The sequence below is a fragment of the Aotus nancymaae genome, unplaced genomic scaffold, assembly GCF_030222135.1.
Source record: "Aotus nancymaae isolate 86718 unplaced genomic scaffold, 86718_ANA_hifiasm-v0.15.2.pri h1tg000021l, whole genome shotgun sequence".
NCBI lineage: Eukaryota > Metazoa > Chordata > Mammalia > Primates > Aotidae > Aotus > Aotus nancymaae.
In genome coordinates this window covers 2613722-2631363 of record NW_026988433.1, presented here as the reverse complement: position 1 = coordinate 2631363, position 17642 = coordinate 2613722, and the positions used below count along the sequence as shown (strand labels likewise).

The following is a 17642-nucleotide window of genomic DNA, read 5'->3' as shown; positions in this document are numbered from 1 at the left end:
ATTCCAAATGAAGCCTTCGTCCCCCCACTCATACCCAACTGCCTCCTCATTATCCCCACATGGACGGACAGGAGGAAGCTCAAATTTAGCCTGTCCGAAATAGAATTCTTGATTTTCTCCCTCAAACGAGTTCCCTCCCCAGGCTGCGCCATCTCACAAAGGACACCATTATCCCCTCAGCTCCTCCGGCCGCAAAGCTGAGAGTCATTCTTGATTTCCTGCCCCCTTTCCCACCTTGCTCAACATCCAGATCTTTAAAATGTCCTCCCAATTTAAGAAATGTGCACCCAAACTCCCCCTGCCCATCTCTGCCATTTTCTCCTGTGTCCAGCGCTGCCAGCCCGCCTCCCTACCCTTGCCCAACAGAAGCAGCTCCTCAGAGCCCCTCCTGCCGACACAGCTCCTCCAGAGCCACCCACTGCAAACCAGAGGTCTCCCCACAGCCAATCTCCTTCAAGAGCACAAAGGCTGCCGACTGCACCTGGAACAAACCCAGACTCCCGGCTGCAGCCCCAGGCTCCTCTGTGATCCAGCCTCTTCTCTGACCCCTCCTCTCGCCTCTGCCCCTTCCTCACTGCGCTCTCGCCACACTGGCTTCTGCTCAGTTCCACCATCACACCAAGGTCAATCCCAACTCCTTAGCGAGTGCCATTCCTGCCGCCCGACATGCTTGTCCCCGTATCACCAGGTGGCCGGCCCTTCGGTGTGATGGGGTTAGGATGCGTCTCCTCCAAACCTTGTATTGATATGTGACCCTCGAGTTGGAGGTGGGGCCTGGTGGGAGGGGTTTGGGTCACGGTTGCGTAGCCCTCGTGAATGGCTTGGTGGCTTCCCCATGGCAATAAGTGAGTTCTTTGAGACGGAGTCTTGCTCTTGTCGCCCAGGCTGGAGTGCAAAGGCATGACCTCGGCTCACTGCAACCTCCACCTCCTGGGTTCAAGCGATTCTCCTGCCTCAGTCTCCCAAGTAGCTGAGATTACAGGCACACACTACCACATTTGGCTAATTTTTGTATTTTTTTTTTTTTTTTTTTTTTTTTTTTTTTTTGAGACGGAGTCTCGCTCTTGTTACCCAGGCTGGAGTGCAATGGCGCGATCTCGGCTCACCGCAACCTCCACCTCCTGGGTTCAGGCAATTCTCCTGCCTCAGCCTCCTGAGTAGCTGGGATTACAGGCATGCGCCACCGTGCCCAGCTAATTTTTTTGTATTAATAGAGACGGGGTTTCACCATGTTGACCAGGACGGTCTCGATCTCTCGACCTCGTGATCCACCCGCCTCGGCCTCCCAAAGTGCTGGGATTACAGGCTTGAGTAATTTTTGTATTTTTAGTAGAGATGGGGTTTCATCATGTTGGTCAGGCTGGCCTCAAACTCCTGACCTCGTGATCTGCCTGTCTCGACCTCCTAAAGTGCTGGGATTACAGGCGTGAGCCACCATGCCCAGCCAATAAGTGAGTTCTTAAGGGAGCCTGGCTCCTCCGCCCCATCTCTTGCTCCCTATGGTGATAAGTGAGTTCTTGCTGAGTTCACTAGGAGCTGGCTAAGGGAGCCTGGCTCCTCCTCCCCGTCTCTTGCTTCCTCCCTCGCCATGTGACGCACCTGCTCCCACTTGGCCTTCTGCTATGTTTGGAAGCTTCCTGAGGCCTCACCAGAAGCTGAGCAGATGCTGGCACCAAGCTTGTACAGCCTGCAGAACCGTAAGACAAATACACTTCTTTTCTTTACAAATTACTCAGTCTCAAGTATTTATAGCAACACAAAACAGACAAAAGGCATGGCAAATGTCCTGACCAGGGAGCAGAAATGGTTGTATTTCATGTTTGTTCTATGCCATCGTTCCTGCCCCACTCCCTACCCTTGTCCATGAGAACCATGGGATTACAGGACCTGTTTTTCTGTCTGCTGGTGCAGCCCCAACCCCGAACAGTCTCTGGCACATGGTGAGGCAGAATCAATGATAGCAAAGGTGAGACTTCTCGCCCAGAACATCTTTCCCGTGCCCCTGGGCCACCTCCCCTTTCGCCACCCTCTCCATCCCTCACGGCCTCCATCACGACTCTGCAGCAATGCTGCAACCCGCTTTGCACCATTCTGATTAATTTCATGGAATTCTCACTTTCTCAACTGGAGTAGAAATGGCTCCACTTCCGGGTGCACACTCCACAGGCAACAGGAGTCTAATTGCCATTTTCTAAGTGGAATTACACCAATGACGTGAGTGGGGGATCCATCCAGAGGCTGTCAGGAAACTAGACTTTCACACTTTAGGAGCCTAGAGAAGACCGATCCTCACTGCCAAAGACTCCACATTTCACCAAACCCACAGTCAAAACTGTGAACCAGGGACATAAGCTAGTTCTCCTGGAGGCCACCACACTGGTGGAGTTAGTCACGCAGCTATAATAAAACATCTCCGCTCAGAGATGGGCTTTGAGACTGATGAGGGTGGAATGAAGTGGATGGCAAAAAAAGGTTTATGCCAAAAATAGGAGAGCTATTGGCTGCAAAGGCTGAAATTCGTGGTGTTAGGTGGATGGTGGGGGGAAGATAGCTCCGCAAGGGGGTGGTAGGAGCCGTGCGTTTAATATTAGTGAGGTCTATGAACCAGCCAGAAAAGAGAAAGAGACAAGGCGCGCGCGCGCACACACACACACACACACACACACACACACACACACGGACATGCTAAATATATCCATCCATCCTGGCATGAGGACATACTGATTCATTCTGCACAGCATTACTTCTCTAAATGTAGCCAGTGTGCTTGTCTGTTGAAACAGCTATAGAAAATCAGCGTTGCAAGGCTGAGATATTAATCAGTGTTTCTTTCTAGCACTAACCCTATATTTTTACTCCATTCCCCTCCCACTTCCCATCCTAAGGGCTCCATTCTGTGCTCACTGCCTCAAGGAGGATGAGGATGGGTCAGGGAAGAGCAGAAACTGGGGGCTCTCCTGGGCTTTGGTCTGCAGACCCAAGGGGAATCAAGAAGACAGCACACAGAGGGGTTATTGTAAGAAACTGAGACTAGACTTCCCTTCTAATCTGCAGAAATATACTGCTGCACCAGAGGCAGAGAGATGAGCTGAGAAGAACTGATGGATGTATAGACACTGGTGGATTCTGCAGAGACAGGCTCTTGGCTCTGCTTTCTGGAAAGTTCCAGAGAGGTGACTCCTAGAGAATGTAAGGCTAGCATAGGGGTTGACAAAATGGAACTTGAACAGCCGGGCAGGGATTTCTGAACAACCCTGGGATAACTAAGAGCCCACGTGAGTGCAACTAAACCATTAAATTACTTCATGTCTTATATTTTACAATGTCATCATGTAACTTCTACCCTTGTCTCTGAAATAATCAAACAACTGGTATGGTAGACTGTGGCTTGTGTACTTTTATAGCTACATATCAGCAATAGGCATTAGCCAGCATGGTGGGAATCTCAGTGCGTGTGTATACTTGGATGAGGGCAGGAAGGAATCCCACAACAACCTGGCATTTGTAACCCTGCAGCCCAGCCTAGAGCTCACCTTGGTGTGCTAATCAACTGCCTCACTGCTCTCAGATCTACTCTCTCTCCTTCTTGTTTTGCTATGTATCAGAAAGACCTACACTTCCCAGACACCCTCACCCTCTGCTTCTGGGTGGTCGGCCAACAGGCAGCATCAAGGGGAGGGAATTCAGGCACTTCTCCCCCTCTCTCTGCCTCCCGAGATGTCTCCAGGAGTGGCTCCATCTCCTGTCTCTTACCTGTGGTCTCTGCTCCTGACTCTGAGAACATCATCACCCCCACTGTCCCTTCAGTCACAGAGGTGATGCCAGCTTCCCACTGCACCCACTTGGCATCTTAGCTCTTCCATCCTGGGTGTCTCCAATTCCCTGTATCAGTGTCCCTCCATTTGAAATACCTTGGCTGGTTCCTGCTTTTTGACTGAAGTCTGACTGGGATAGGCTGAAGGAAAAGGATGAAGTCAACTCCAAATTGATGACACATTTCTATCACTCTTTCAAAATGAGCATCTGAAAAGTGAATTAAGTAATTTTGAGGGGAGTTGTTCTGTTTCTTTCACTTGAGTTTCTAAAACTAGATTCAAACCTACTTCATAGACTTACTGTAACAATTGGAATTTAACCCACTGAAATGTGGGTTTTGTTGACCACCTACAAGGCAGAAAATAAATCTGTCTAGGAAAACGTACAGTCTGATCTTTTTTTTTTGTTTATTTATCTATAATTTAGGTTTTTTTCTTTACTATCCCTTAGTTTGCTTGAAATTTTCCTATGAAAAAATAAATGGTTTGATGCTTCTTCCCAAGTAGGAAAGCTTGTTCTGGTCCCAGCTGTCTTGATCCTGTGCCGACAGCTACTTTAATCTATTTTGTCTCCTCCCTGGACACAGAGGCACAGACACTCAATCTCCATGAGCTTTGAAGCCATGCAGGTGAAAGCAGCTCAGGATGACTCTCACTGGACCCAGGCCCCAGTCTTCTGTCCAGGGAATCTTCTTGCCAAAACATCAAAGGCTGAAAGTCCAGGGTGCTGAGAAATGATTAGAAGTGGGTTGGGGCACAAACACCTTTGCTTCATTTTTGACACATACCCATCAGCTCCATACTCAAAACTTTAGCAGATGACATCTTTCCATCTGTTACTCTTCCCTTCACGGTTCCTGTGAAGACCCTCGATGGATGGATGGATGGATGATGGATGGATAGATGGAGGATGGATGGATGATGGATGGACGGATGGATGGATGGATGGATGATGGATGGATAGATGGATGATGGATGGATGGCTGATGGATGGATGGATGTGGATGGATGGATGATAGATGGATGGATGATGGATGGATAATGGATGATGGATGGACGGATGATGGATGGATGGATAGATGATGGATGATGGATGGATAGATGATGGATGGATGATGGATGATGGATGGATGGATGATGGATGGATGATGGATGGATGTGGGTGGATGGATGATAGATGGATGGATGATGGATGGATGGATGATGGATGATGGATGGACGATGATGGATGGATGGATAGATGATGGATGATGGATGGATAGATGATGGATGGATGATGGATGATGGATGGATGGATGATGGATGGATGGATGGATGGATGGATGATGGATGGATAGATGATGGATGGATGATGGATGATGGATGGATGGATGATGGATGGATGATGGATGGATGGGTGTAGATCGATGGATGATGGATGGATGATGGATGGATGATGGATGGATGATGGATGGATGGATGATGGATGGATGGATGGATGATGGGTGGGTACATGATGGATGGATGGATGGATGATGGATGGATGGATGATGGATGGATGGATGGATGATGGGTGGATACATGATGGATGGATGGACGGATGATGGATGGATGGATAGATGATGGATGATGGATGGATAGATGATGGATGGATGATGGATGATTGATGGATGGATGATGGATGGATGATGGATGGATGTGGGTGGATGGATGATAGATGGATGGATGATGGATGGATGGATGATGGATGATGGATGGACGATGATGGATGGATGGATGGATGATGGATGGATGGATGATGGATGGATGGATGGATAGATGATGGATGGATGGATGGATGATGGATGGATGGATGATGGATGATGGATGGATGGATGGATGATGGGTAGATACATGATGGATGGATGGATGGATGATGGATGGATGGATGATGGATGGATGGATGGATGAATGTGGATAGATGGATGGATGGATGATGGATGGATGGATGATGGATGGATGGATGGATAGATGATGGATGGATGGATGGATGATGGATGGATGGATGTAGATGGATGGATGGATGGATGGATGGATGATGGATGGATGGATGATGGATGGATGGATGGATGGATGTGGATGAATGATAGATGGATGGATGGATGATGGATGGATGATGGATGGATGGTGGATGGATGGATGGATGGATGGATGGATGGATGATGGATGGATGATGGATGGATGATGGATGGATGGATGGATGGATGGATGGATGGATGCGCAACTGACTCTCATGAAGCTTGACCTCTGCATGTCCCCCACCACATTCAGGTTTATCAAGGAACCCACTGGCTGGCCACCGATGCCCACATCAGGCCAGCTCTGGTGTCATGGGAGCACCGAATTCACTTCTGCCTCCTGTTTGGACTAGGATCTCCTTCTCCTTTCAGATCTGCTTTCCACCCATGTTCACAAATCCACCATCCCCAGGCCCAGCTCAAAAGTCCCTGTCGCAGCCAGTTGGCCCCACTGCTCTCGCCACAGGCCCAGCCCAAACGTCCCTGTCGCAGCCAGTCGGCCCCACTGCTCTCGCCACGCAGGTTTCCTCATCTGTAGTGGACACCGGCTGTTTCTACCCGCCCAGCCAACTTCCCTGCTCATGTGGCAGCAGCGCCCTGAACCCTCACCCAGGAGAGGCCCTCTCCCTGCCCTCAGCCCTTGTGTTTTGTGGGGAGCAATCTCAACCCTGGCTCCAGGGTTGCATGTGACCTGTACCCTCACAGCTGCATGAACCCAAAGCTAGATCAATGGATCACAGTTCTGAGGTTTCTGCCGGGAATATTGAGGAAGAAAGAGGCATTCTCTCCAACAGCGGCTAAATTGGTGGATGCAAGCTGGGAGACGAGGGGTACCATCTTTCATGCAAATTGGTGAGAGCCTGCCTGAGAACTGGACCAACACAGAAGAAAGCAGAGATCGATGATGAAGGAGAATATTCTTGGTGACATCATCTGGGCACTTTGACTCCTCTGTGCAAGAAGCCTCATTTATAACTCAGATTTCCCACTTTATAAGCCAATGTTCTCTGCTTTTTTCCTTGAAACTGTTTGACACAGGCTTATGTCAACAATTTCCAGATGATCCTCTGTAACTGACATACTTTCAACAGCATCTATCGCTGCCACAAAACTTAATTCTGTAATGTCTCATGTTATACACTAATCATCACGAGTTTTTAGTCTTATCTCTCAAAATAAAGGAATCTCCAGTGGATCATGACAGCTTTGGGCCGCTTCGATTCTCTGTTTGGGGAAAAGAAACATACAGAGAGCCAAAGGAACCTTCCAGAAGTAAAATGATGCATTCTCAGCAGCAGCAGCAGTATAAATGGGGGTGCAGGGAGATGGGGGTGGGATAGAGTGCTTAGTTTACCTCACGAGTTATAATGTCTCAGGGGCAAAGGCAGGCTCAGTAATTGCCAGTTGCCATTTAACTCCAAGGGCCAGGATACAAGGTGATAAAAGTCATTGGCCACAAACAACCTTATGCAAGGAAAATAACCTCATCCGCAGGGCACCTGTGGTGTGAAGGCTGAGACCTGTGAGTTCAGCAACAGAATCAGCCAGGCAAGGCTGCAGTAAGCCCCTCGGCTTGCCGGCCAGTCGGCAGGACTAAAACAGAGGCCAGATGGAAACTCATCCTGGAACTCAGTCACACCCTAAAACAGGGAGATGTGCTCAGAGTTCAGTGGGAGGGTGGGGAGCAAAGTGGGAAATGGTCTACACAGCAGCTCCTGAGCCCAGGGCATGGCAACAATCAAAACCCACATCAGTGTTCATCACAGGTCACCACCCGCGACTGGTGGCAAACGGTGTTCTTATTCCCATATGCAAATCGCTGGCGCGGTTTTCCCAGAGAACCTGCCTGAGACCCAGCCCGGCTCCACACATCAGCCTCCACTCACATCTAAGCACATCTGAGGACTACTAAGTTCTAGAAGTACTGTTATGCTAAGTACTGAACACATATCACCCGTTTAATCTGAACAACTCTTGAAGCAGATGATATTTTTATTCCCATTTACAGAGAAGGAAACCAAGGCCCAGGGAGGTTAAGTAAGTTGTTCAAGTTTGTACAGCTCATAAAGGCTCAAGCCAGGATCTGCACCCAGCAAGCCCGGCTCACCACACTCTCTTCACTGTCTCCGCTCTCTGCTGTCTAGGAGGCCTCCTCCGGGACCCCTGTCATAGCTGTGGGATGTGCTGATATCTGCTGGGACTCTGCAAGGCAGTACACGAGAACATTTTCCGCAGTGCCCTAAAGTCCCTCTGCCTCCTTCCTCCTGGAGTTCTCAGGCCACCGCACACACCGTGCCTCTGCCGCATGCCTGGTGCAGAGCCGTCTGCCATTCTCCTGGAGGGCAATCGCACGGTCATTCTCACGACTCCCACAACCAGCCATGATTCTCTCTGTTCTTGGAAGCACAAAGGGCCCAAGGATGCCAAAGGGAGTCTGAAAACCCCGGGTTCCACCCAAAGACAGAATCGCACCGCGCCCTGACACCTGGCTTCCGCTTCCCTGCACAGAGACCTTCCCAGGGCACACGTCATCATTCATGGGGAGACTTCACATCTGAAAAGTACTCAGGATTATGCACCACGCCCAAAAATGCCTGAAACGCTCCGCCTGTGGCAGGATTTAGTTTTAAAGCAGTGATATTTATAGCCGCCTGTCGACATTAACACCAGCGCTTAAGCTGCCTACAAACGTCAGGGCGCCACTTTCCCAGGGAAAGCTGGGCTGCGACACGAAATGAACGAACCTGGAGCAAACCGAATCATCTCCTCAACGTCACATCAAAGGTGGGCTTGTCCTCTGCTGTCGATGCCGCCTGCCTGAGCCAAGAAATTAAGGAAAAAGCAGTTTCCCCTAACAGAAGTTAACGGCGACACTTTGAATGTCACATTAGCGGGATCTGCTATGCGTGGCAGAAATAACGAAGCCATTTATGCACACACGATTTCCTCTCACCCAGCACCTGGCGGGTAGAATGCAAGCGCTCACAGAACCCACGTCTTCAAAAGCAAGAAAGACGGGGTCTTTGAAGCTGTTTGCTTTCATGGCATCACGACTCTCTGCCCAGACACAGAAGTCACACTCGTTCAGAATGTTCACAATTGTTCAGAATGAGAATGAGCGGGGAAAACAGTCATGTGAATTCAGTGAAGCCTATTTCAGCCAAAGTATTTTAGTTTCTCAAACTGGGAAAAAGGGATAGTTAGGAGTTCCTTTGGAAAAAAAAAAACTTAAGCGATTTTCCTGAGTCTGGATTGGTCTTTGATCCTAAAGCCTCCCTCCTTCTCTTCTGTCCCTGATGAATCCCGGAGACACGGGAGCGGCAGCATTCATCCCACGCTGCTTTGGGAGGGTTATTTTTCTCACACACAGTTTCCCTCATGCCCAGTGGTTCACGGTTGTGAGCCAGGATTTTGGCTAGTCAGATGGAGGGGATCCTATTAGCTGGATCTGCATTCAACGCCATTTCCAACACATACAGGCTGTGTGCCCTGGGGTGAGTTAGGTACCTTTCTGAATCTGAGGTTCCACGCGTATTGAATGGCAACAAAGAATACCGTCTTTCCCAGGCTGTTGCAAGAACGAGATTAAATGTTAGCTTCAAAGGAATCTGCAGGGAGGCCAAGGCGTGTGCACTGCTTGAGTTCCGACGTTTCAGACCAGCCTAGGCAATACGGCAAAACCCCACATCTACTAAAAATACAAAAAATTAGCTAAGCGTGGTGGTGCACACCTGTAGTCCCAGTTACTCAGGGGGCTGGGGCTCAGGCAGGAGGATGGCTTGAACCCAGAAGGTCGAGGCTGCCGTGAGCCGCGATCACGCGTTGCACTCCAGCCTGGGCAAGAGAGTGAAATCCTGTCTCAAAAACAAAACAAAACAAAAGTGACCTGTGCAGGACTGATGCGTCATGTGAATATCGCCAAGTTTTATTCAGGTCTGCAGGACTGAGGCTTCATGTGAGTATCGCCAAGTTTTATTCAGGTCTGCAGGACTGATGCGTCATGTGAGTATCGCCAAGTTTTATTCAGGTCTGCAGGACAGATGCGTCATGTGAATATCGCCAAGTTTTATTCAGGTGTGCAGGACAGATGCGTCACGTGAATATCGCCAAGTTTTATTCAGGTCTGCAGGACAGATGCGTCATGTGAGTATCGCCAAGTTTTATTCAGGTCTGCAGGACAGATGCTTCACGTGAGTATCGCCAAGTTTTATTCAGGTCTGCAGGACTGATGCGTCACGTGAATATCGCCAAGTTTTATTCAGGTCTGCAGGACAGATGCGTCATGTGAGTATCGCCAAGTTTTATTCAGGTGTGCAGGACAGATGCGTCATGTGAGTATCGCCAAGTTTTATTCAGGTCTGCAGGACAGATGCTTCATGTGAGTATCGCCAAGTTTTATTCAGGTCTGCAGGACTGATGCGTCATGTGAGTATCGCCAAGTTTTATTCAGGTCTGCAGGACAGATGCGTCATGTGAATATCGCCAAGTTTTATTCAGGTCTGCAGGACTGATGCTTCATGTGAGTATTGCCAAGTTTTATTCAGGTCTGCCGGACTGAGGCTTCATGTGAGTATCGCCAAGTTTTATTCAGGTCTGCAGGACAGATGCATCATGTGAATATCGCCAAGTTTTATTCAGGTCTGCAGGACTGATGCGTCATGTGAGTATCGCCAAGTTTTATTCAGGTCTGCAGGACTGATGCGTCATGTGAGTATCGCCAAGTTTTATTCAGGTCTGCAGGACAGATGCGTCACGTGAGTATCACCAAGTTTTATTCAGGTCTGCAGGACTGATGCGTCACGTGAATATCGCCAAGTTTTATTCAGGTCTGCAGGACAGATGCGTCATGTGAATATCGCCAAGTTTTATTCAGGTCTGCAGGACTGATGCGTCATGTGAGTATCGCCAAGTTTTAGAGTATCGCCAAGTTTTATTCAGGTCTGCAGGACTGATGCGTCACGTGAATATCGCCAAGTTTTATTCAGGTCTGCAGGACTGATGCGTCATGTGAGTATCGCCAAGTTTTATTCAGGTCTGCAGGACTGATGCGTCACGTGAATATCGCCAAGTTTTATTCAGGTCTGCAGGACAGATGCTTCACGTGAGTATCGCCAAGTTTTATTCAGGTCTGCAGGACAGATGCTTCATGTGAGTATTGCCAAGTTTTATTCAGGTCTGCAGGACTGATGCGTCATGTGAGTATCGCCAAGTTTTATTCAGGTGTGCAGGACTGATGGGTCATGTGAGTATCGCCAAGTTTTATTCAGGTCTGCAGGACTGATGCGTCATGTGAGTATCGCCAAGTTTTATTCAGGTCTGCAGGACTGATGCGTCATGTGAGTATCGCCAAGTTTTATTCAGGTCTGCAGGACTGATGCGTCATGTGAGTATCGCCAAGTTTTATTCAGGTCTGCAGGACTGATGCTTCACGTGAGTATCACCAAGTTTTATTCAGGTCTGCAGGACTGATGCTTCATGTGAGTATCGCCAAGTTTTATTCAGGTCTGCAGGACTGATGCGTCATGTGAGTATCGCCAAGTTTTATTCAGGTCTGCAGGACTGATGCTTCATGTGAATATCGCCAAGTTTTATTCAGGTCTGCAGGACAGATGCGTCATGTGAATATCGCCAAGTTTTATTCAGGTCTGCAGGACTGATGCTTCACGTGAGTATCGCCAAGTTTTATTCAGGTCTGTAGGACAGATGCTTCATGTGAGTATCGCCAACTTTTATTCAGTCTGCCGCTTTATGATCAGCTTCCGTTCGCTCCCTCACATTGTCATTATTCGATCTCCCTTTCCTGCATTCCTTTAGTTTTTGGTTTTCAATTTTTTTTTTTTTTTTTTTTTTTTTTTGAGATGGAATCTCACTCTGTTGCCCAGGTTGGAGTGCAATGGCGCAATCACCTCCTGGGTTCTCCTGCCTCAGCCTCCCGAGTAGCTGGGATTACAGGCGTGTACCACCACACCCGGCTAATTTTTGTATTTTTAGTAGAAATGGGGTTTCACCATGCTGGGCAGGCTGGCAGGCTGGTCTCGGCCTCCCAACCTCAGGCCTCCCAAAGTGCTGGCTTACAGACATAAGCCACCTCACCCAGACTGGTTTTCAGTTGTAATGTCTCCATGCAGTGCTGTTCTGTATGTTTTTATGTCACTCTTAGAGGCTGCCCCAGGGAACTCAACAGACATATTTAAATCTAAATAATCTGTTCAGAATTAAAACTTGCCATTCCAAGTAAAATGCTTACATGTTACATAAGTGAAAACCCAGCACAGCGTTCTCCGTTTTCTTTGAAGCGTCGTATATGTATAGGAAAGAGCCTAAGAGGAGGAAAACAGCCCGGTCCAGCCTGTTACCTCCACCCAGACAGCCGCCCTTTCTGTTTCTCTCTTCTGTTCGGGGTTTCCTGAGCATGAGCTAGTCCAGGTGCCTCGACAGGCATGGAGACACAGATGACACAAAGCTGAGAGGTCCCAGCTTGTGTGGAGCTGACATCCCAGTGGGAAAGACAAGCGTTGATCTGGTGAGGATAGAAAAATACAAGCTCGTGACAAATGGGTAAACTGAGGCTCATGGAGACGACAGCTCCTTGTGAGTACATCCCACAGTCTGGGACAGAATGCTCGCTCTGTATCAGTGCATTGGGGACAGGGACAGAGCTGTTCAGAAGGATAGGCCCTGCCCTGGCCCTCCTGGAGCCGACTCCAGACCCCAGCAAGCCCGTCAAGCCTGGAAGTTGGCACCTCCCACCACCCCGGCTCCCCCTGCACTGCTCCGCCACTGCCTCCACACAGTCTCACGGTAAGATGGTGGATGCAAACATGCTTTTGAAAGTGCCAAGTAGGGCCGGGTGCGGTGGCTCACATTTGTCATCTCAACACTTTGGGAGGCCGAGGTGGGTGGATCACTTGAGGTCAGGAGTTTGAGACCAGCCTGCCCAACATGGTGAAACCCCATCTCTACTTAAAAATACAAAATTAGTTGGGCGTGGTGACAAGTGCCTGTAATCCCAGCTGCTGGGGAGGCTGAGGCAGGAGAATCACTTGACTCCGGGAGGCAGAGTTTGCAGTGAGCCGAGATTGTGCCACTGCACTCCAGCCCCAGTAAGGCTCTGTCTCACTCTAAAAAAAAAAAAAGAAAAAGCAAAAGAAAGAAAGAAAAAGAAAAGAAAGTGCAAAGCAGGAGTGAGGTAACCCACGGAGGCCTCAGGGACCCCACGCTCCAGCTCTGTGTGCTGGCTACTCGGGACACGCCCCTTTCCCTGCTGTCCAGAGCACTGGCCATGTGTGGGAAAGGGGTGTGTTCCTCACTGCTGTGTCACAAAGTACCATGACTGGCACTTGTGCTTAAGACAATGTAAAGTGTCCTCTCACAGCTCTAGAGGGCAGACGACTGAAACCCAGGTGTCACCAGGGCCAGTTCCTCCTGGAGCTCTGCGGGAGAAACCACCCCATGCCCCGCTGCAGCTGCTGGCGTGGCTGGCGATGCTTGGTGATCTCTGGCCAGAAGACACCTCACTCCATCTCCTTGGGTGTCTCTGTATCTCTTCTCCTTATAAGGACAACAGTCCTTGGGTTTAGGGCCTGCCCTCCTCTAGCATGACCTTATCCTAACTTGATGACACCTGCAAAGACTCATTTCCAAATAAGGTCACATTCACAAGTACAGAGATTTAGGATGTGGGCAGCAATTGGGGGAACACGGCTGACCCTCTGCATCCCCAAAATGAGGGGGACTGCCTCACTTACTCCCCATCTGCCTGTTCATGCCTCTGGACACCCACCCCGGGCCGTGCACTCAGCTGTGGTGGCACACACCCTGGTGGCCCCCGCCTGGGCACTGCCCTGGATCCATGCCTCTGGGCTACCTGCCCTGGGCCACGCCAGCACATGCCCTGGTGGCTCCCACCTCGGCACTGCCCTGGATCCATGCCTCTGGGCTACCTGCCCTGGACCACACCAGCACACACCCCGGTGGTTCCCGCCTGGGCACTGCCCTGGATCCATGCCTCTGGGCCACCTGCCCTGGGCCACGCCAGCACACGCCCCGGTGGCTCCCGCCTGGGCACTGCCCTGGATCCATGCCTCTGGGCCACCTGCCCTGGGCCACGCCAGCACACGCCCCGGTGGCTCCCGCCTGGGCACTGTCCTGGATCCATGCCTCTGGGCCACCTGCCCTGGGCCACGCCAGCACACGCCCCAGTGGCTCCTGCCTGGGCACTGCCCTGGATCCATGCCTCTGGGCCACCTGCCCTGGGCCACGCCAGCACACGTCCCGGTGGCTCCCGCCTGGGCACTGCCCTGGATCCATGCCTCTGGGCCACCTGCCCTGGGCCACACCAGCACACGTCCTGGTGGCTCCCGCCTGGGCACTGCCCTGGATCCATGCCTCTGGGCCACCTGCCCTGGGCCACGCCAGCACACGTCCCGGTGGCTCCCGCCTGGGCACTGCCCTGGATCCATGCCTCTGGGCCACCTGCCCTGGGCCATGCCAGCACACGCCCTGGTGGCTCCCGCCTGGGCACTGCCCTGGATCCATGCCTCTGGGCCACCTGCCCTGGGCCACGCCAGCACACGTCCCGGTGGCTCCCGCCTGGGCACTGCCCTGGATCCATGCCTCTGGGCCACCTGCCCTGGGCCATGCCAGCACACGCCCTGGTGGCTCCCGCCTGGGCACTGCCCTGGATCCATGCCTCTGGGCCACCTGCCCTGGGCCACGCCAGCACACGTCCCGGTGGCTCCCGCCTGGGCACTGCCCTGGATCCATGCCTCTGGGCCACCTGCCCTGGGCCACACCAGCACACGTCCCGGTGGCTCCCGCCTGGGCACTGCCCTGGATCCATGCCTCTGGGCCACCTGCCCTGGGCCATGCCAGCACACGCCCCGGTGGCTCCCGCCTGGGCACTGCCCTGGATCCATGCCTCTGGGCCACCTGCCCTGGGCCACGCCAGCACACGTCCCGGTGGCTCCCGCCTGGGCACTGCCCTGGATCCATGCCTCTGGGCCACCTGCCCTGGGCCATGCCAGCACACGCCCTGGTGGCTCCCGCCTGGGCACTGCCCTGGATCCATGCCTCTGGGCCACCTGCCCTGGGCCACACCAGCACACGTCCTGGTGGCTCCCGCCTGGGCACTGCCCTGGATCCATGCCTCTGGGCCACCTGCCCTGGGCCATGCCAGCACACGCCCTGGTGGCTCCCGCCTCGGCACTGCCCCCATTGTCTCCTCTTGCCCCCGTGAGATTTCCCGGGGGGAACGTTGTTTGGCCAGGCCACTGTGATCACATGGGCCTCAGCTGAAACATCACCCCCTAACCAACACGTGCAAGGTGCCCTGCTGCTCCCCTCTCCCTCTAGTCACTCTGGCTCATCACAGTCTTCCTCTGCCTCTGAAATTCTTAACTACTGGCTAGATGACCTGATGCTTTTCTGTGTTCCTCCCACCCCAGAATAAGGCGAGTTTCATGAAAACAGAAATAAGCTTGGGCCTGGTCCTCAGTTTACTCCAAGCATCTGGCATGGTATCTGGCTATCCTTCTATTTTAGTGGATTCCGTTGAGGGTGCCTATCAGTGAAATTGCTCACGGTATTAGCTATTCTTGATCACTGACCTCTCTGGCACCAGCCACTGTGTTAGCCCCCTGGGCACATTCTATGCTTTTAACCCTTACATCTAGAAAGGTACTTTATGGGGACTTTAAAGATGGGAGGATACCACGGTTCTCAGAAATTAGTTAGCTTGATCACATGTAAACAGTTAGTTAATGATCAAATTCAAATTTGAACCCAGACTGCTCTAAGTAAAAGCCCAAAGTCTTTGACTTACGTCATGCTACTGAAATCAACAGGAATGTCCCCTAGGGTGGGTGATGACTCTGCCGTTGACTCATTGGCCCGAAACTGTAAAGGACTGTAGACCACGCCAGAGGGTAGGGGCATGCCTGTAGCCACCTGATATGGTTTGGCTACGCCCCACCCCAATCTCCTCTTGAACGGTAGTTCCCATAATTCCCATGTGTTGTAGGCGGGACCCGGTGGGAGATAATTGAATCCTGGGGGCGGTTTCCCCCATACTGTTCTCGTGGTAGTGAATACATCTCACGAGATCTGATGGTTTGATAAGGGGAAACCTCTTTCCCTTGATTCTCATTATCTTATCTTGCCTGCCACCATGTGATACGTGCCTCTCGCCTTCCACCATGATTGTGAGGTCTCCCCAGCCACGTGGAAGGGTGAGTCCATTAAACCTCTTTCCTCTATAAATTATCCAGTCTTGGGTATGTCTTTATTAACAGTGTGACAACAGACTAATACACCATCTGACTGTCCTCACTCCGGTCTCAGCAGCCCTGCTGAGCAGCTCTGGGGTAGAGGAGGCCGTGAGGGGTGAGGCTCCGTAGCTCTGGGACAGAGGAGGCCGAGGGGGTGAGGCTCCATAGCTCTGGGACAGAGGAGGCCGAGGGGGTGAAGCTCCGTCCACTTGCTGGATGATGGATGTGTCAGTCCACGAGAGACCAGCACCAGTGACACCTCATGAAAGACCACGTCCCCAACACCTGACGCCCCCTTCTGTCACCAGCTCCCAGCAGCTATGGCACTGGGCAGAGCCACTCCCCAGAAAGTGACCACATGATGGTTTCCTGCCCGTGATGGCCTCCTCCAGGCACAGCTTTCTCTCAACTGCAGGCCACCCGGAGGAGCCGAGCAGGACCACGCACTTCTCTGCATGTTGGGACGCCTGTCCTCTCCCTGACGGTCTGCCCAGGCCATGAGTGTGCCACTGTCGCTGATCAGAGAAGAGAGAAACTGGGGTGTGTACCTGGCTGCCCTGACAGGCCCCGCTTCTCACCCTGTGAGTTCACGAGGCCTGCAGCAGCAAAGGGCCACAAACTTGGGGCTTCAAACAACAGCAACCCATCGGCTCACGCCCTAGAGGCCAGAGGTCCTCAGAAGAGGGGTGGGCGGTGTCATGCACCCTCCATAGGCTGCAGGGCAGGCCCCGGGGCGCTTCCTGGCTTGTGGTCACATGGCTCCAATCTCTGCCTCCATCCACGCGTGGCTTCCTCCCTGAGCATCTGTGTCTCTATCCAAACTCCCCTCTCCTTTCTCTTACAAAGCCTGTCACTGGGTGAGGGCCCTTCCTGATGTCTGTGGCTGCACCTTCTCCTGATGACACCTCCAAACACCCTATTTCCAAACAAGGTCCCGCCCCCCGGTTCTGCGTGGAAGTGATTGTGGGGAGGCCGATTCAACCTACCCCTCCATCCAGAAGCTTCTCGCCTGGCTTCTGATCCAGGCTCCGCACCTGCTGGTCCTGCTCAAAGCCTCTGGTGGTTCCCCCAGCCCTGCCTCTCACTGCTTCTAGACTGAGCTCTCTGAACTTAACCTTGTGAATGTGCCCTTCTTCCCTGCCAGGACTCAAATGCTGCCCTAAAATAAGAGCGGCTGTCGCTCCGCCGCACCTGACAAGCAGAACCGTCTCACAGGCCATGGGAGAAGGGGCTGGCGAGCTGCGCTCTGGCCGTTGCTGTGAGGGAAGCAGGCTGCAGTCCCTTTACCCAGGAGCTGGCGAGAGGCTAAGCACCCAGAATGTCTGCAGTATCAGGCAGTAGGAACTCACATGAAAAACACATGAGGCGTTTTTTTGCAGGGAGTAAGAAAGCCCAATGTGTTTTATACTTGAGTCTGACAAGCTGGAGAATAAAAAGCATTTCATTCACTTTATCACAAGGCGCTCACTTCTGCTAGGGAGCCTGCTTCAGAGGAGCGCTGGGTGCTCTGATCAAACCCCTGT

At 51.8% G+C, this 17642-nt stretch overlaps 1 protein-coding gene across 10 annotated transcripts in view; it reads right to left on the bottom strand.

Annotated features, from left to right (window-relative positions):
• Positions 1 to 17642, bottom strand: part of RIMBP2 (RIMS binding protein 2) — a 340749-nt gene that overhangs the window by 96471 nt on the left and 226636 nt on the right. The gene's annotated exons all lie outside the window — the stretch shown is intronic.